Source organism: Bombina bombina, chromosome 2 (assembly GCF_027579735.1).
Source record: "Bombina bombina isolate aBomBom1 chromosome 2, aBomBom1.pri, whole genome shotgun sequence".
NCBI lineage: Eukaryota > Metazoa > Chordata > Amphibia > Anura > Bombinatoridae > Bombina > Bombina bombina.
The window spans coordinates 747064515-747085742 of record NC_069500.1 but is presented as its reverse complement, the minus strand read 5'-3'; positions in this window follow the sequence as shown (position 1 = coordinate 747085742).

Below are 21228 nucleotides of genomic sequence, written 5' to 3'. Positions count from 1 at the left end.
ACAGATCAAAACACTGACAGAATCCATGGATGGCAGGCTTTTGAGTGTCCTTGCAAAGAAAGGTGGCTATATTGGTCACTGATTTGTTTTTGTTTTGTTTTTGAATGTCAGAAATGTATATTTGTGAATGTTGAGATGTTAGATTGGTTTCACTGGTAAAAATAAATAATTGAAATGGGTATATATTTGTTTTTTGTTAAATTGCCTAATAATTATGCACAGTAATAGTCACCTGCACACACAGATATCCCCCTAAAATAGCTATAACTAAAAACAAACTAAAAACTACTTCCAAAACTATTCAGCTTTGATATTAATGAGTTTTTTGGGTTCATTGAGAACATGGTTGTTGTTCAATAATAAAATTAATCCTCAAAAATACAACTTGCCTAATAATTCTGCACTCCCTGTATTCTGAATTGGTGTTCATTTTCATCAGGTGGCTACAATATAGACACTAGTCTGATCTAATATTCTTTAACCCCTTAGCTGTCTAGCGCACATATACACATTCTCTTTTTTATATACTCTTTTTTTATCTATTCAGTTTTTTTGGGAGCAGATTAGTATATGTGCAGGGGTGTACTTGCGCACCATTTTACATTCCTATCTCAACTACTAAACCAAACTTCCCAATATAAGTGCTCACTGCAGGTATATATATTAAGATGGAAATATTCTCATTAAGAGAACAACTACTAACAAGTGTGAGTTCAGGGAACTATGCTAACTTTGACTTTAGTACAACAGACTTAGGAGAATTAATGTCTAGTTTAGAAAATCTATTAATTAAAGAATTAAAACAAAAAACTGAACTAACGTTCTTGGAAAAATATGTAACCTCAAAAATGATACAGAGAGGTTTGAGATTAGAAAAGAGATGTACATTTGAATTAAATGATGAACATAAAATAGAATGGTTTGATATCTTAGAAATAGCCTCCTTTGGGTTAATAGAAGTAATAAAAAAATCAAGAGTTATAAGTCTAGATGACTCAAAAAGTAAAATAGATGCCATAAGAGAGAAAATTGAAATACATAAAGAAAGTGATCTCTTTAAAAATAAACAAAAATGGATCATTGACAAGTTAACTGAAACTAATAAAAATATACAAACAGTAAAATGGCGTAAATTCAATAGAGACCAGCATGATTACCAAAGAAATGTATCATCTACTGAAATAAATGAGAATGCTAAGACTCATGAACCAAATAAATTTGAGGGGAATAACAACACTAATCGAAATAAACCGACATTGCAAAATAGACACACTAATTTAGAATGGAGATATAATAATAGAGGACAGAGACAAAATGAACAGAATTTAAACCCAAACCATACAAAATGGTACCATAAAGAGGACAGATACAAACCCAGATCATATAATATGGGTAGATTTAACTCCAATCACACAGAATGGACACAGGGAGAAAAAGATTATCACTTCACACCTAGACAAACACGATTTTCACACCAAAATAAGAATCATGAGTGGCAAGATAACAGTGAATATAACGATAGATATCTTAGTCATAGGAATCGATCTAATAACAGATACCCTATTCGAAAAGAAAATAGAAATGAAGAAAGACAATATGTTAATAGAGCCACTGATTCTGATAGACCAAACTATAACACATGCGATCATCACTATAGAGATCACTATAACGGAGAGCACTATAATAGAGATCGATATAATTATAACCACCAGTTTCAAAACTATAATCATCACTTTCACAATGAGAATAAACTAAGACATAGGAAGAAGGAATGGACTATTCCTTTAAGAAATAGATTCAATCCGATAGAAACCTATCACGACACAATAAGAGAAACACAGGGTGAAAATGATAGAATCAGACCAAGCACATCATTTGATTTTTTTAGGGGTAAGAACACCATTAGATCAAAGAAAAAGAATAAAAAGAAGCCTAGAGGAGTCAGAGGAAGTAGAAAAAGACACACAGTCCAAAAAGAAATGGAAATAGATAAAACAAATATATTTAAGTCAGAAAACACTCTCAGAAGATGAAAACAAAGTTTTGAAGTTAGGTCTCACCTTCGCACCAACAGCAAAATTAAATAAATTCGAAACCCACATCCATATCAAAAAATTTGTTAGGCTGTTAACTTTGAAGAGACATTTCATTAAAAATCCAATAGAAAAACAGTTCACTATGACAGAGAATACCCATAATGAGATCGCTTATACTAATCTTAAGCCAAAATCAAAGTTCTATCCAGCATTCAATAAAGGAAGTAATATTGAAGTTTTTGAGAAGCTAGTTTCATCAGAAGTAGACAAAATAAAAACTGAAGATAATAAAAAGATTAGATATAATATGACTAAGAAAGAAAGAGATATTCTAGCCAATTTACAGAAAGATAAAGATATAACTATCCAACCGGCGGACAAAGGCGGTGGGATAGTTATCATGGACACAGTGAAATACATAGCAGAAGCCAATCGCCTTTTGAATGATACTGATACATATCAGAAATTGAAACTGAACTCTACAAAAATATTAATCAAAACTACACACTATACTAAAGAGGGCTAAAGAAGAAAAACTGATAAATTCAAAAGAATTTAATTTTATATATCAGAAATTTCCTAAAATGGCAATGTTTTACTTTTTACCCAAAATCCACAATAGACCCACCAGGACGCCCAATAATATCAGGGATATCCTCCATAAGCTCCAATCTTTCACAAAATATAGACAGACAATTGCAGGGATATGTACAACAACTACCTTTTTATTTAAAAGACACTACTGAAGTTTTAAATATTCTTAAATATTCTTAAAGATCTAGAATGGCAAGAAGACTACATATTGACTACAAGTGATGTTAGCTCCCTTTATACGAGTATAAAACACGATAAAGGCATTGCTGCAGTTAAATGGTTTTTAAGGAATGAAAATGATATACAATATAAACATAACCATTTTATCCTAGAATGTATTAACTTCATTCTAACCAACAATATATTCACCTTCAATGACAATTTATATCTACAAGTTCAAGGAACCACGATGGGCACAAGGTTTGCATCTAGCTATGCCAACTTATTCATGGGAAAATGGGAACAACAGTTCATCCATGAGCATAGACTAGGTGCAAACCTCGTGCTATTCAAACGGTATATTGATGACATTCTTTTTTTTTTTTATTCAAAACTTTTTATTGAGGCATTTCATATAATAACAACATACATTATACCTTGTCATACTTTTAGAGTGAAAATAGGAAATGTTCAAAACGACAATGTCAAACAAACAACACGTTAGCTCCACTAAAAAAAAACAAATAATAAAATTACCCATTTGACCAAACTAAAGACAACATATCTCTATTGTCAATTTATATCTTGGAGTATAAAAAACAATAGCTTGATACTTCTTTTTAGATTATAGGATAACTTAACACGGATACCTATGGAGTGTGAATTGCTGCCTATTAGTATTAAACTTTAAAATGGCCCATTGTAAGCCATATCAAGCTCTTGTGCATGAGAGGTAACACATATTTGTATTCTTGTGTGTGTAGGTGCAAAGTAGCGGGTTAATACCGCTGAAAAATTCACCATATTGGGTGAATGATTGTAAAGTATATGTACTATGATAAAGAATTTGAGCTAGGGGGAAAAATTAATATACAGTGCATTGGCAGGACCCAACACATGACCCCTTCCTGTTCTCCTCCACCCTCCAGCAGGTAACAACTCCACCAGCTTTTAATTCAGGACCCCTGCTCAGAAGATAAAGGACAGCTTAATTAAGTAGAATGTATGAATCCAGCCTCCCCCCCCCAATCTAAAGTATGAATGGAACTAGAATGAATGAGTATGTGTTTAGAGAAAGTGTAAACTCACACATATATTTGAGGGTAGCTTGCTCCACAAGAAAGAGCTATTGTTATCTTTGTGTGGGACTCCTGAATAGGAGGATCTGCAGTAAGGGTAACACTAAAGACACATATTGTTTATACACTATTTACCTGGACCCTCCAATAATTGTGGATGCTGAATACTCAAATTGAGTTATGCTAATGATGTTAAATGCCCAATCCCCTAACTAAACATCCTGTTAGATACTCATTATTGACAGAAGGGGAGCTGAAACCTATAATATAACAGACTGCAGGTTTAAAGCATAATTAGAACACATTGTCCAGCATACTGTATTTGTCTCTAGTAGAACCTAAGCAAAGGTACCTTCACTGGGACTGGTTTTATATTGCTAGCAGCCCAGGCTCATATTTAGATAGCCAGCTAAAAAGTTATCATGAACTTATGAGGGACTGGAACACTGTGGCTGCTTATAGCGAAGAAAAGTTACCCAATTCCCCTCCGGGTTTTGTTGCACTCGCAGCTGTGATAATAAAAGTTCATGCAGAAGCAGGTGGAGAGAGGATGTCTTCGAGAGTAACCCCCTAGATATAACTTGGTTGTCAAAAACCTGGATCCTAGGTAAGCATGAGTGATCAGGGTCCTATCCGTCCCATCTGCAGGAGACCCCGCAGAAGACTGTAAGCCTCCGGTCATCACCGGTGCCTTGAGTGTCTCTGTATATAGCGCCGGGCAGTCAGCCGCATCCACCCGCGCTAGTGTCTGCTTCCCCACAGGGGCTCCCTCAGTCCCAGTAACTAGAGGGGTATATACCATACCCGAGATTTAAATTCTCTGCTTCTGCATGTAACCTTCCCTCTGCTCTGCGAAAGGTGTCACCCCTGGATCTGACAGGTATACAGTAGCCTTCACTAAGCAGAGAGGAGACCGCAAACTGTGATGCTGCGTGTTGTGCTCCATTGTGAACGCTATTTTCTTCTCCTGGTATGGTTGCCTGTTGTGAGCTGGCAATCGTGAGGAAAATAAGATGGGCAAAGCTGTCGTTCACCCTCTGCGCCAAAGAGGCCAAGAGGTCCTGCACCCTGTTAACCATAGACTCTTCCATTTTGACGAACTATGTCATCCCCTAGTGTTAGCAGTGACAGGAATCTGCATTACCCGGCAGACCGGGGGGGGGGAATAAGCTAAAGTAAAAAGGCCGCCACCATGCCAACCTAGATATCTTAAATATTAGCTCCGTAGGTACAACCCGCATAAAAAAGGTATCAGTCAGTCTGGCTCCACTTCACAAAGCTAGTATCACTGAAAATAGATCGCAATCTTAGTGTGTAAAATGAATAAACTGCATATAACCGTTATAAGGCCTGGAGCTCCTGAATTGTGTGTCTGGCTATGGCGGCTGCTAGGACACGCCCCATTGATGACATTCTAATCATCTGGAGAGGCAGTGGAGAGAGTTTGATAACATTCTTTGAAGACATGAACCCCAATGATTTAAATTTGAAATTCACATACACCATTAGTCAACAAATGATAACCTTTTTAGATCTAGATATATACATAGACCAAGGGGAATTAAATACAAAAAAATCACTTTAAAGCTGTAGATGCCAATAACTATATTCCAGCAAATAGCTGCCACTTGAAACACTGGATAGAGAACATCCCCAAAGTACAATTCCTTAGAATAAGGCGAAATTGTTCTTAAGCATCTGATTATGATTCACAAGTAGAGATTTTAGAGAATAGATTCCTAGAAAAAGGATACAATCCAGAGGTCCTAAAAACAACTATTTTCACAGTTAGGAACATAGAAAGGAAAGATACCCTTAACAAAAAACTTACTACAGAGATTGTAACCAAATAAGTCCTAAAAGTACCTTTTGTTACTAATTATAATTGTCACTATAAGCCATTGGCAAAAATACTAAACAAACATTGGTACCTCATTAGGTCAGATCCAATTATAGGTGACTTAGTAGCTGAAAAACCCACCGTTATTTATAGAAAAGCGGCTAACATAAAAAGCATCCTTGCCCCAAGTGATTTTAAGCAAACACAACAACGAAAATTACATGATAAAGACCTTCTAGGGAATAAACTACGTGGATATTTTCCATGTTACAGTTGCAAAGCCTGCCAACACAGTACCAAGTGTAAAAGATACTCCTCTACAAGTACAGGCAAGGACTATAAAATTAAGGACACAATAAGATGCAATGATAAAGGGGTCATATACCTGATTCAATGTTCGTGTGAAAAACAAAACTTAGGAGAGGCATCTAGGACTCTACGCACTAGAATCAGAGAGCACCTTAACTTAATAAAAAAGGGAGATCAGGAAACTCGCCTTTGTGAACACTTTAGGATTAAACATCAAAATAACATCAAAGGCTTAAAATACTGGGGACTATGCAAAGTCAAAAACATTGATGAGGAGGGGATTTTGATCAATTATTATTAAGAAAGGAGGCTGAACTAATTTACGAACTAAAAACATTATACCCAAAAGGTCTAAACTCGGAACTAAACTTTAATCCGTTTGTTTTGGATTAATTTAGGTTCACCAATCCAATATATAGTAGTATGTGTTCATAGATAACGTTTGTTAATATCGATTTAACACCATTTATGGTATCTAATTTTTAACAGGCCCCTATGAACAGATATGTAAATTATATGAAGAATAAGAAGTTTTCACTTTGCTCATATTAGGACACATTGTCTATATATGCACTATATTACCATATGTCAAAACCCTGAACCTTACTTTAACATTTTGGAATTGTATATTTAATAATATTTAATATTTGTATAATGAGACATATTGATAGATGGATATTACACATACTAATACCGTATATATGCACTATAATATGTTATAACCCTGAACCGTATTTAATATTTTGTAATTGTTTCTATATTTAATAATATTTATATAGGGAGATGTATTGATAGATGCATATTGCACAAACTAATATGCGTTTTAAACTTTTTAGAATATATATGTAGAAAATAGCGCTTTGAAAATCCACCTTAAAAGTATCCACCTTTACAAATCTTAAAGCGGATTGGTTAACCAATCACCTATCAGGTGTATGTATATAAAGACACTTTATACAGCCTTGAACCATCTTGAAAAAGCTGTGTAAAACGGCGAAACGTGTTGATGGTATGAATAGAAGTTGCTGATATTGAAGCCACAATATCCAGTCGAAGGATTCAAACGGATTCAAAAGGGACTTGATTTCTCTCAAAAAGATTCTACTTAACACTCTGCGCAGAGTAAGGATATAAGAGAACGTCATGGAACTACTCCCTATAGTAGTGTATACATACAGTGACGTCATCAACCCGGAAAACCAACTAGACGGAGCTACACAGACACCTGTGCCCAGCTAAATGCCCGGAAAGTTTCCAGACTGAATCAAGGTAGGCACACAGAGGTGTAGCAGTCCGTTTTTAGTGTGGCACTCCTTTGAGGATAATACAACCTGCTATAAAGCCCCTTATAAAGCCATTTATAAATCTGGACTCTCTTAATCCAACTATTTGGCTGCAATCTATTGGGTCAAATTTGTCCATGTATTTTGCCTACAACATTTGTATCTGTTTGCTATACCTACGATAAGGATACGTATATTAAGAACTTTACATACACCTTTAACCCCTTAATGACCGAGGACGTGCAGGGTACGTCCTCAGAAAAAAGGCAGTTAACGCCTGAGGATGTACCCTGCACGTCCTCGGTGTGGAAAGCAGCTGGAAGCGATCCTGCTCGCTTCCAGCTGCTTTCCGGTTATTGCAGTGATGCCTCGATATGGAGGCATCCTGCAATAACCTTAGATGGCCATCCGATGCAGAGTGTGGCCCTCTCTGCACTGGACATCGATGGCCGGTATCGTTGGTGGGTGGGAGCCGGTGTGGGAGGTGGGTGGCGGCCATAGATGGCCCTGGTCATGTGGAGGGGGGCGGGATCGTGGGCGTGGAAGTCCGGGCGCGCGCGCGCACGTGCACGAGGGGGCGCTCGCCGGGGCAGGGACCGGGTGGGGACTGCTGCACTACAGAAAAAAATGTGTCCCAAAATAAAAGTGGGACCAATAATTTAAAAAAAAAACCCCTTAGGCGTTATTTAGGTGGTGGGGGTTGGTCCGTGGGGGGGGAAGCTACACTACAGAAAAAATAAAAAAAAAATTAAAAAAATAAACATTTAATTGTGCAAACTGGGTACTGGCAGACAGCTGCCAGTACCCAAGATGGCCCCCAATAAGGCAGAGGGGGAGGCTTAAAGAGCTGTTTTGGGGGGGATCAGGGAGGTTGGGGGCTAAGGGGGGATCCTAAACACAGCATATGTAAATATGCTTTTTTTTTTCCTTTAAAAAAAATAAATCTTTTATTTTAGTACTGGCAGACTTTCTGCAAGTACTTAAGATGGCGGGGACAATAGTGGGGTGGGGGAGGGAAGGGAGCTGTTTGGGAGGGATCAGGGGGTGGGATGTGTCAGGTGGGAGGCTGAACTCTACACTAAAGCTAAAATTAACCCTGCAATCTCCCTACACACTACCTAATTAACCCCTTCACTGCTAGCCATAATACACGTGTGATGCGCAGCAGCATTTAGCGACTTTCTAATTACCAAAAAGCAACGCCAAAGTCATATATGTCTGCTATTTCTGAACAAAGGGCATCCTAGAGAAGCATTTACAACCATTTGTACCATAATTGCACAAGCTGTTTGTAAATAATTTCAGTGAGAAACCTAAAATTGTGAAAAAATTTACGTTTTTTTTAATTTGATCGCATTTGGCGGTGAAATGGTGGCATGAAATATACCAAAATGGGCCTAGATCAATACTTGGGGTTGTCTACTACACTACACTAAAGCTAAAATTAACCCTAGAAGCTCCCTACATGCTCCCTAATTAACCCCTTCACTGCTGGGCATAATACACGTATTTTGCGCAGGGGCATTTAGCAGCCTTCTAATTACCAAAAATCAAAGCCAAAGCCATATATGTCTGCTATTTCTGAACAAAGGGGATCCCAGAGAAGCATTTACAACCATTTATGCTATAATTGCATAAGTTGTTTGTAAATAATTTCAGTGAGAAACCTAAAGTTTGTGAAAATATTTGTGAAAAAGTGAACATTTTTTTTTATTTGATCGCATTTGGCGGTGAAATGGTGGCATGAAATATACCAAAATGGGCCTAGATCAATACTTTGGGATGTCTTCTAAAAAAAAATATATACATGTCAATGGATATTCAGGGATTCCTGAAAGATATTAGTGTTCCAATGTAACTAGCGCTAATTTTGAAAAAAAGTGGTTTGGAAATAGCAAAGTGCTACTTGTATTTATGGCCCTATAACTTGCAAAAAAGCAAAGAACATGTAAACATTGGGTATTTCTAAACTCAGGACAAAATTTAGAAACTATTTAGCATGGGTGTTTTTTGGTGGTTGTAGATGTGTAACAGATTTTGGGGGTCAAAGTTAGAAAAAATGTGTTTTTTTTCCATTTTTTCCTCATATTTTATAATGTTTTTTATAGTAAATTATAAGATATGATGAAAATTATGGTATCTTTTGAAAGTCAATTTAATGTATATGTGGTTACAGTAAATGAGTAAGAGGAAAATTACAGCTAAACACAAACACCGCAACAATGTAAAAATAGCCTTGGTCCCAAACGGACAGAAAATGGAAAAGTGCTGCGGTCATTAAGGGGTTAAGTAAAGGACTTCTATATTATTCAAGCGCTATAAATCACTGAGTTCTTAATGTGCAAAATATTTGCAAAATAACTTGCCGATAAGCCCTTCTCCAAACCTTCTTGGAGAAAGGACAGAATTCTAGGAATCCTAACTACTCCAAGAGTAGCCCTTGGATTCACACCAATATAGATATTTACGTCATATCTTATGGTAAATCTTTCTAGTCACAGGTTTACGAGCCTGAATCATGGTCTCAATAACCAATTCCAAAAATCCACGCTTGGATAAAATTAAGCGTCCAATCTCCAAGCAGTCAGCTTCAGAGAAACTAGATTTGGATGAAGGAAGGGAAATTGAAGTAGAAGGTCCTTCCTCAATGGAAGTCTCCAAGTTGGAGATGACATGTCCACCAGGGAAAAACTAAAAAGCATAGTGCTGCTCACTTTTCAGGGCAATGGTTAGATTAGGTTTATTTAGATTTATTTAGGTTTTTATTTAGGGGGTTTGGTTGGGTGGGTGGTGGTTTTTCTGTTGGGGGGTTATTTATTTATTTATGTAAAAGAGCTGTTATCTTTGGGGCAATGCCCTGCAAAAGGCCCTTTTAAGGGCCATTGGTAGCTTATTGTAGGCTAGGAGTTTTTTTATTTTGGGGGGCTTTTTTATTTTGATAGGGCTATTAGATTAATTCGTTTTTATTTTTGATTATTTCTTTTCTTATTTTTTGTAATTTAGTGTTTTTTTTGTAATTTAGAAAATTGTATTTTAATAATTTATTTTATTGTAATGTTAGTTTTTAGTGTAAGGCAGGTTAGGTTTTATTTCACAGGTAAGTTTGTATTTATTTTAACTAGGTAGTTAGTAAATAGTTTATAACTATTTACTAACTAGTCTACCTAGTTAAAATAAATACAAACTTACCTGTGAAATAAAAATAAAACCTAAGATAGATACAATATAACTATTAGTAATATTGTAGCTAGCTTAGGTTTTATTTTACAGGTAAGTATGTATTTATTTTTAAATAGGAATTATTTAGTTAATAATTGTAAGGTGTATTTAGCTTTATTTTAATTATATTTAAATTAGGGGGGTTAGGGTTAGGTTTAGGGGTTAATATATTTATGTAGAGTTAGTGATGTGGGAGGTCAGAGGTTTAGGGGTTAATAATTTATTATAGTATATTTTGTTGTGGGGGCTTGTGGTTTAGGGTTTAATAGGTTTATTATAGCGTCGGTGTGGGCGGACGGCAGATTAGGGATTAATAATCCTTAGTGTTTGCGATGTGGGAGGGCTGCGGTTTAGGGGTTAATAGGTTTATTATAGTGGCGATGATGTCGGGAAATGGCGGAAGAGGGGTTAATACATTTTACTAGTGGTGGTAATGTCCGGAGCGGCAGATTAGAGGTTAATAAATTTATTATAGTGTTTGCAATGCGGGATGGCCTTGGCTTAGGGGTGAATAGGTAGTTTATGGGCGTTAGTGTACTTTGTTACACTTAAGTTATGAGTTTTATGCTAAATTTGAAGAAAAGACTATACCCCAGGTAATAAAAAATAACTTCCTAAATATGTTTCCCAATTTTGAAACTGATAGCCTGCAAAAAGGAAATATACATAAACCTGACTCATGGCAAATATAAATACAATTCATATATTTAAAACTTTATAATAATACATAAAGTGCCAAACCATAGCTGAGAGTGTCTTAAGTAATGAAAACATACTTACCGAAAGACACCCATCCACATATAGCAGATAGCCAAACTAGTACTGAAACAGTATCAGTAGAGGTAATGGAATATGAGAGTATATCGTCGATCTGAAAAGGGAGGTAGGAAACGAATCTCTACGACCGATAACAGAGAACCTTTGAAAAGATTTCCCGTGAGGAAAACCATAGAATCAATAGGTGATACTCCCTTCACATCCCTCTGACAAACACTGTACTCTGAGAGGAATCGGGCTTCAAAATGCTGAGAAGTGCATATCAACGAAGAAAATCAGGCACAAACTTACTTCACCACCTCCATAGGAGGCAAAGTTTGTAAAACTGTATTGTGGGTGTGGTGAGGGGTGTATTTATAGGCATTTTGATGTTTGGGAAACTTTTCTCCTCCTGGGGCAATTGTCAGTTTAGTGTAGGCTAGGGTTTTTTTCTTTTGAGGGGATTTTTTATTTTGATAAGGCTATTAGGTTAGCAGTAATTTGTTTTTATTTTTGATAATGTGGTTTTTTATTTTTTGTAATTTAGTGTTTATTTTTCTTTCATGTAATTAGCAAGAGTCCATGAGCTAGTGACGTATGGGATATACATTCCTACCAGGAGGGGCAAAGTTTCCCAAACCCCAAAATGCCCATAAATACACCCCTCACCACACCCACAAATCAGTTTTACAAACGTTGCCTCCTATGGAGGTGGTGAAGTAAGTTTGTGCTAGATTCTACGTTGATATGCGCTCCGCAGCAGGTTGGAGCCCGGTTTTCCTCTCAGCGTGCAGTGAATGTCAGAGGGATGTGAGGAGAGTATTGCCTATTTGAATGCAGTGATCTCCTTCTATGGGGTCTATTTCATAGGTTCTCTGTTATCGGTCGTAGAGATTCATCTCTTACCTCCCTTTTCAGATCGACGATATACTCTTATATATACCATTTCCTCTACTGATTCTCGTTTCAGTACTGGTTTGGCTTTCTACTACATGTAGATGAGTGTCCTGGGGTAAGTAAGTCTTATTTTCTGTGACACTCTAAGCTATGGTTGGGCACTTTTATATAAAGTTCTAAATATATGTATTCAAACATTTATTTGCCTTGACTCAGGATGTTCAACATTCCTTATTTCAGACAGTCAGTTTCATATTTGGGATAATGCATATGAATAAATCATTTTTTCTTACCTTAAAAATTTGACTTTTCCCTGTGGGCTGTTAGGCTCGCGGGGGCTGAAAATGCTTCATTTTATTGCGTCATTCTTGGCGCGGACTTTTTTGGCGCAAAATTTTTTTTTTGTTTCCGGCGTCATACGTGTCGCCGGAAGTTGCGTCATTTTTGACGTTTTTTTTGCGCCAAAGGTGTCGGCGTTCCGGATGTGGCGTCATTTTGGCGCCAAAAGCATTTAGGCGCCAAATAATGTGGGCGTCTTTTTTGGCGCTTAAAAAATATGGGCGTCACTATTGTCTCCACATTATTTAAGTCTCATTATTTTGGCTTCTGGTTGCTAGAAGCTTGTTCTATGGCATTTTTTTCCCATTCCTGAAACTGTCATTTAAGGAATTTGATCAATTTTGCTTTATATGTTGTTTTTTCTATTACATATTGCAAGATGTCCCACGTTGAAGCTGAGTCAGAAGATACTTCTGGAATATCCCTGCCTGGTGCTGGAGCTACCAAAGCTAAGTGTATCTGCTGTAAACTTTTGGTATCTGTTCCTCCAGCTGTTGTTTGTACTGTTTGTCATGACAAACTTGCTAATGCAGATAATATTTCCTTTAGTACTGTTACATTACCTGTTGCTGTTCCGTCAACATCTAATACTCAGAGTGTTCCTGATAACATAAGAGATTTTGTTTCTAAATCCATTAAGAAGGCTATGGCCTAGATTTAGAGTTTGGCGGTAGCCGTGAAAACCAGCGTTAGAGGCTCCTAACGCTGTATTTTAGGCTAACTCCGGTATTTGGAGTCACTCAAAATAGGGTCTAACGCTCACTTTTCAGCCGCGACTTTTCCATACCGCAGATCCCCTTACGTCAATTGCGTATCCTATCTTTTCAATGGGATCTTCCTAACTCCGGTATTTAGAGTCGTTTCTGAAGTGAGCGTTAGACATCTAACGACAAAACTCCAGCCGCAGAAAAAAAGCAGGAGTTAAGAGCTTTCTGGGCTAACGCCGGTTCATAAAGCCCTTAACAACTGTACTCTAAAGTACACTAACACCCATAAACTACCTATGTACCCCTAAACTGAGGTCCCCCCACATCGCCGCAACTCGATTAAATTTTTTTAACCCCTAATCTGCCGACCGCCACCTACGTTATACTTATGTACCCCTAATCTGCTGCCCCTAACACCGCCGACCCCTGTATTATATTTATTAACCCCTAACCTGCCCCCCTCAACGTCGCCGCCAGCTACTTACACTTATTAACCCTTAATCTGCCGAGCGGACCTGAGCGCTACTATAATAAAGTTATTAACCCCTAATCCGCCTCACTAACCCTATCATAAATAGTATTAACCCCTAATCTGCCCTCCCTAACATCGCCGACACCTAACTTCAATTATTAACCCCTAATCTGACGACCGGAGCTCACCGCTATTATAATAAATGGATTAACCCCTAAAGCTAAGTCTAACCCTAACACTAACACCCCCCTAACTTAAATATAATTTACATCTAACGAAATTAATTAACTCTTATTAAATAAATTATTCCTATTTAAAGATAAATACTTACCTGTAAAATAAATCCTAATATAGCTACAATATAAATTATAATTACATTGTAGCTATTTTAGGATTAATATTTATTTTACAGGCAACTTTGTAATTATTTTAACCAGGTACAATAGCTATTAAATAGTTAAGAACTATTTAATAGTTACCTAGTTAAAATAATAACAAAATTACCTGTAAAATAAATCCTAACCTAAGTTATAATTAAACCTAACACTACCCTATCAATAAATTAATTAAATAAAATACCTACAATTACCTACAATTAACCTAACACTACACTATCAATAAATAAATTAAATACAATTCCTACAAATAACTACAATTACATAAACTAACTAAAGTACAAAAAATAAAAAAGAACTAAGTTACAAAAAATAAAAAAATATTTACAAACATAAGAAAAATATTACAACAATTTTAAACTAATTACACCTACTCTAAGCCCCCTAATAAAATAACAAAGACCCCCAAAATAAAAAAATGCCCTACCCTATTCTAAATTAATAGAGTTAAAAGCTCTTTTACCTTACCAGCCCTGAACAGGGCCCTTTGCGGGGCATGCCCCAAGAAAATCAGCTCTTTTGCCTGTAAAAAAAAACATACAATACCCCCCCCCAACATTACAACCCACCACCCACATAGCCCTAATCTAACCCAAACCCCCCTTAAATAAACCTAACACTAAGCCCCTGAAGATCTTCCTACCTTGTCTTCACCTCAACAGGTATCACCGATCCGTCCTGGCATCCGGTGCTGAAGAGGTCCAGAAGAGGCTCCAAAGTCTTCCTCCTATCCGGCAAGAAGAGGACATCCGGACCGGCAAACATCTTCATCCAAGCGGCATCTTCGATCTTCTTCCATCCGGTGCGGAGCGGGTCCATGTTGAAGCAGCCGACGCGGATCCATCCTCTTCTTCCGGCGTCTCCCGACGAATGACGGTTCCTTTAAGGGACGTCATCCAAGATGGCGTCCCTCGAATTCCGATTGGCTGATAGGATTCTATCAGCCAATCGGAATTAAGGTAGGAATATTCTGATTGGCTGATGGAATCAGCCAATCAGAATCAAGTTCAATCCGATTGGCTGATCTAATCAGCCAATCAGATTGAGCTCGCATTCTATTGGCTGTTCCGATCAGCCAATAGAATGCGAGCTCAATCTGACTGGCTGATTGGATCAGCCAATCGGATTGAACTTGATTCTGATTGGCTGATTCCATCAGCCAATCAGAATATTCCTACCTTAATTCCGATTGGCTGATAGAATCCTATCAGCCAATCAGAATTCGAGGGACGCCATCTTGGATGACGTCCCTTAAAGGAACCGTCATTCGTCGGGAGACGCCGGAAGAAGAGGATGGATCCGCGTCGGCTGCTTCAACATGGACCCGCTCCGCACCGGATGGAAGAAGATCGAAGATGCCGCTTGGATGAAGATGTTTGCCGGTCCGGATGTCCTCTTCTTGCCGGATAGGAGGAAGACTTTGGAGCCTCTTCTGGACCTCTTCAGCACCGGATGCCAGGACGGATCGGTGATACCTGTTGAGGTGAAGACAAGGTAGGAAGATCTTCAGGGGCTTAGTGTTAGGTTTATTTAAGGGGGGTTTGGGTTAGATTAGGGCTATGTGGGTGGTGGGTTGTAATGTTGGAGGGGGGGTTTTGTATGTTTTTTTTTACAGGCAAAAGAGCTGATTTTCTTGGGGCATGCCCCGCAAAGGGCCCTGTTCAGGGCTGGTAAGGTAAAAGAGCTTTTAACTCTATTAATTTAGAATAGGGTAGGGCATTTTTTTATTTTGGGGGTCTTTGTTATTTTATTAGGGGGCTTAGAGTAGGTGTAATTAGTTTAAAATTGTTGTAATATTTTTCTTATGTTTGTAAATATTTTTTTATTTTTTGTAACTTAGTTCTTTTTTATTTTTTGTACTTTAGTTAGTTTATGTAATTGTAGTTATTTGTAGGAATTGTATTTAATTTATTTATTGATAGTGTAGTGTTAGGTTAATTGTAGGTAATTGTAGGTATTTTATTTAATTAATTTATTGATAGGGTAGTGTTAGGTTTAATTATAACTTAGGTTAGGATTTATTTTACAGGTAATTTTGTTATTATTTTAACTAGGTAACTATTAAATAGTTCTTAACTATTTAATAGCTATTGTACCTGGTTAAAATAATTACAAAGTTGCCTGTAAAATAAATATTAATCCTAAAATAGCTACAATGTAATTATAATTTATATTGTAGCTATATTAGGATTTATTTTACAGGTAAGTATTTATCTTTAAATAGGAATAATTTATTTAATAAGAGTTAATTAATTTCGTTAGATGTAAATTATATTTAAGTTAGGGGGGTGTTAGTGTTAGGGTTAGACTTAGCTTTAGGGGTTAATCCATTTATTATAGTAGCGGTGAGCTCCGGTCGTCAGATTAGGGGTTAATAATTGAAGTTAGGTGTCGGCGATGTTAGGGAGGGCAGATTAGGGGTTAATACTATTTATGATAGGGTTAGTGAGGCGGATTAGGGGTTAATAACTTTATTATAGTAGCGCTCAGGTCCGCTCGGCAGATTAAGGGTTAATAAGTGTAAGTAGCTGGCGGCGACGTTGAGGGGGGCAGGTTAGGGGTTAATAAATATAATACAGGGGTCGGCGGTGTTAGGGGCAGCAGATTAGGGGTACATAAGGATAACAGAGGTGGCGGCGCTTTGCGGTCGGCAGATTAGGGGTTAATTATTGTAAGTAGCTGGCGGCGACGTTGTGGGGGGCAGGTTAGGGGTGAATAAATATAATATAGGGGTCGGCGGTGTTAGGGGCAGCAGATTAGGGGTACATAGGGATAATGTAAGTTGCGGCGGTTTACGGAGCGGAAGATTAGGGGTTAATAATATAATGCAGGGGTCAGCGATAGCGGGGGCGGCAGATTAGGGGTTAATAAGTGTAAGGGAAGGGGTGTTTAGACTCGGGGTACATGTTAGAGTGTTAGGTGCAGATTTGGGAAGTGTTTCCCCATAGGAAACAATGGGGCTGCGTTAGGAGCTGAACGCGGCTTTTTTGCAGGTGTTAGGTTTTTTTTCAGCTCAAACAGCCCCATTGTTTCCTATGGGAGAATCGTGCACGAGCACGTTTTTGAGGCTGGCCGCGTCCGTAAGCAACTCTGGTATCGAGAGTTGCAGTGGCGGTAAAAATGCTCTACACTCCTTTTTTGGAGCCTAACGCAGCATTTTTTTGGACTCTCGATACCAGAGTTAATTTTATGGTGCGGCCAGAAAAAAGCCCGGGTAGCGTTAACAAACCATCTACCGCCAAACTCCAAATCTAGGCCTAAGTCTGTTATTCCTCCTTCTAGTAAACGTAAAAAGTCTTTTAAAACTTCTCATTTTTCAGATGAATTTTTAAATGAACATCATCATTCTGATACTGATATTGTTTCTTCTGATTCAGAGGATTCTGTCTCAGAGGTTGATGCTGATAAATCTTCATATTCATTTAAAATGGAATTTATTCGTTCTTTACTTAAAGAAGTACTAATTGCATTCTATTATCTCAACTGTTACTGGAGGGAAAGGAACTTTTTTACCACAGGATAAAAAATCTAAAGGTAAATTTAGGTCTAATAATCGTTTTTGTTCCTTTCGTCACAACAAGGAACAAAAGCCTGATCCTTCATCCTCAGGAGCGGTATCAGTTTGGAAACCATCTCCAGTCTGAAATAAATCCAAGCCTTTTAGAAAACCAAAGCCAGCTCCCAAGTCCACATGAAGGTGCGGCCCTCATTCCAGCTCAGCTGGTAGGGGGCAGATTACGTTTTTTTAAAGAAATTTGGTTCAATTCCGTTCACAATCTCTGGATTCAGAACATTGTTTCAGAAGGGTACAGAATTGGCTTCAAGATAAGGCCTCCTGCAAAGAGATTTTTTCTTTCCCGTGTCCCAGTAAACCTTTTTTTTTTTTTTTAAATAATTCTTTTTATTGAGGGTGAAGCTAAAAAAAAAAATACATTACATTCCAAAAAGAAAATCCACATATATCTGTCTCTTTTACAATCAGTATGAAATCACATCTTAAATACTATATAAAAAGACATTTCCAATTTGCGAACCCTTTACACCTCTTTCCACATGTAACAAATTAAATTTGCACGAATATCTTAGCTTCTCCCTCCGTAACCATTTTCTTTTTTCCTACTCAAACCTTCTTTAGATAAACTACTATTTACACACACATACACATCGAATGAATTAGGCTATTCCTTAACCAGCTTCTTAAGTTTTCCTGTTCTGTATTTGACTTATTTAGCTTACTTTCCCCCGGGGAAGCTAAACCTAGCCCTCCCGTAATTAATTAAATCGAACAACGGAAACAACCACAAGGAATCTGAAAGTGTTAAAGACACTGCCCGGGGAGGGGGCAAGGGGGGGGAGAAAGAAAAAAAAATAAAAAATAAAATATATCTTTTCTTTTTTTTTTTTCTCTTCTTTCCTTCTTTATTTTAAAAAAAAAATTCTTTCCTTTTCCATACCTTACTAACCACGTATCCAGTTTGAGGGTAATGAGCCGTCTACAACTAATTCTAGAAAGGGTATGGAATTTTGAAATCTAGATAAAATGTGATACTGAACTACAGTAGATAATCCAAATATGTACTTTTTCCACTTCTTAAAAAATATTATAACCGGATTTTCTGCCCCTTTATCCAATACTATGGTCTCTATCATAATCTGGCCTCTCATGTGATTTACAAATTCATTTAAAGACGGAGACTTTCTATGCTTCCACCTTTTACATATTTCATTTCTCGCGATCAAAATCGCTGTATTTATAAATAATCTGGCTCCTATATTGTGTCCAGGGTACAGAAAAAAAAACTGCTTTGCATCCAATTCTATTGTGTCGTTTACATTTCTATTTATCCAGTATTGGATTTTGCTCCAGAATTGCATGATCTTTGGGCAGCTCCAAAAATAATGCGCCAGATCCGCGTTTGCCCTATAACATTTAGGGCAGACCGTATGAAGTTGAGACCATTTAGCAGTTCTGGCTGGGGTTAGGTAGAAATTGTTTATGACCTTATATTGAGACTCTCTTAGATTGATTCTATCTGTTGCTTCTATTGTTCTCCTTACGCTGTCTGTTATATCTTTATCTTGGAGTTGGGGGGAATACTTTACCATTTTTTGTTTGATCTGGTTAATATGTAATTCTCCTTCCTGTACCATAATATACTGATACCAGACTGATATTGAGTGGATGCCCGCTTTGTATAGTGTGATGCCTGGCTCAATGTTTGCCTGTGCCCAATTCTCACCAAACCTTTTTTGATAGTCATTTATGAGATGGCGAACCTGCAAGTATGCGTAGAAGTTTTTGGATGGCAAATTATACTCACTTGCCACGTTTGCAAACGATCTGATTGGGCCTCTTTGTGATTCTTTCAGTTGTGATAACTGTATCAGCCCTTTACTTTCCCATACATAAAATAACTCATTGCTATAGCCTGGTGAGAATGCTGGGTTACCACAGATCGGGAGCTGGCTAGAGATCTGATATTCTATACCTAACAATTTACAGTATTTCTGCCACGCAAACACTATGTTCCCGATGGTTGTTAGTCTGCTAACATTGCTTGGTAATTGTTTGTGGGGATAGTGTAAAATGGCCTGCAGGTTGAATGGTTTAATTAATTCTGTTTCCTGGTTGTAATAGGTAACGTAATCTGCTTTACTGAGCCAGTCTACGGCAAATTTGACCAACGAGACTATATTATAATGCTTTATATTAGGACATGCAAATCCCCCAAACTGCTTCTCCTGCGCTAGCTTACTAAATGCAATGCGTGACGTCCTTTTCCCCCAGATAAAGAAGGCGCATGCCTTATTATATCTGTCAATATCCTTTTTCTGCAGTAACAAGGGTAAATTCTGTAATAAAAACAAGAATTTTGGGAATATAATTGATTTTATAACATTTATGCGAGCTGAAATAGATAGATAATATAAGTTCCACTTTGCTAGATCATGGTTTAGATTTTGAAATATCTCTTTATAGTTAAGCTGATACCATTGTGCAGGGTTCTTGCTGATCTTAATACCTAAGTAATTAATACTTTGTACTTCTTTAAACTTATCTGGATAGCTGTTTTTATCTTTTCTGATCCATAAAATTTCTGATTTGTTAATATTAATTTTGTACCCAGAAAATGAGCTGAATATTCTTATTATTTCCATAAAACGGGGTATACTCTGTCTGGTATCTTGGAGGAATATTAGTAGATCGTCAGCATATAATGATATGGATACTTTCTGTTTCCCTATTAAGACTGGTGAGAGGTGCTTTCTGAGATAAATAGCTAATGGTTCCAGTGCAATGTCGAAGAGTAGTGGTGATAGGGGGCATCCCTGGCGTGTACCTTTACCTAGGATGATGTTCTGTGATAGCTCGCCATTGATGAGCAATTGGGATCTAGGTTTGTTGTAGACTAACCCGATCAGATCGACCAGGGCGCCAGAGAAACCAAACTTTCTCAATGCATTTAATAAATGGTCCCAAATAATTGAGTCAAAAGCCTTTTCAGCATCCACAGTGACTAATGCTATGTCTGCCCCCTGATGTTTGTTCCCGGCGTCCTGGCCGATCTGATAGAGGTAATCCACAGTGGTGAGGACTCTGCGCATGTTGCGCACTGAGTTTCTTCCTGGGATAAAGCCTGCCTGATCAGGGTGTATGATATCTGTAATGGAGTTCTTCAATCTATTTGCAATAAGGGACATTAAGAGTTTATAATCCTGATTTAGGAGTGAAATCGGGCGATATGATGCGACATTAGTTGGATCCTTCGCTTTTTTATGAATTAAGGTTACTACTGAGTCAGAAAAATAGATTGACTTCATGTCTTTCTGGACATAATATTGGTTATATAAATTAGATAGAATGGGAGATATCTCAGCTGCCATTATTTTGTAAAATTCTGCCGATAGACCGTCTGGTCCTGGAGCTTTACCAGATTTAGACCTTTTTATAACGTCTAGAATTTCCGACTCAGTAATAGGAGCATTTATCTTTTGTAACGCATCCTGTGGAATTTGAGGGATGTCCAATCCCAGCCAGAATTGCTCTTTCTGTGTTATGTCCACCTCCTCCTTTGCGTAAAGTCTGCTATAATAATCAAAGAATATTTTTCTGATTTCATCTGTATTGGTGGCCAGCTTCTC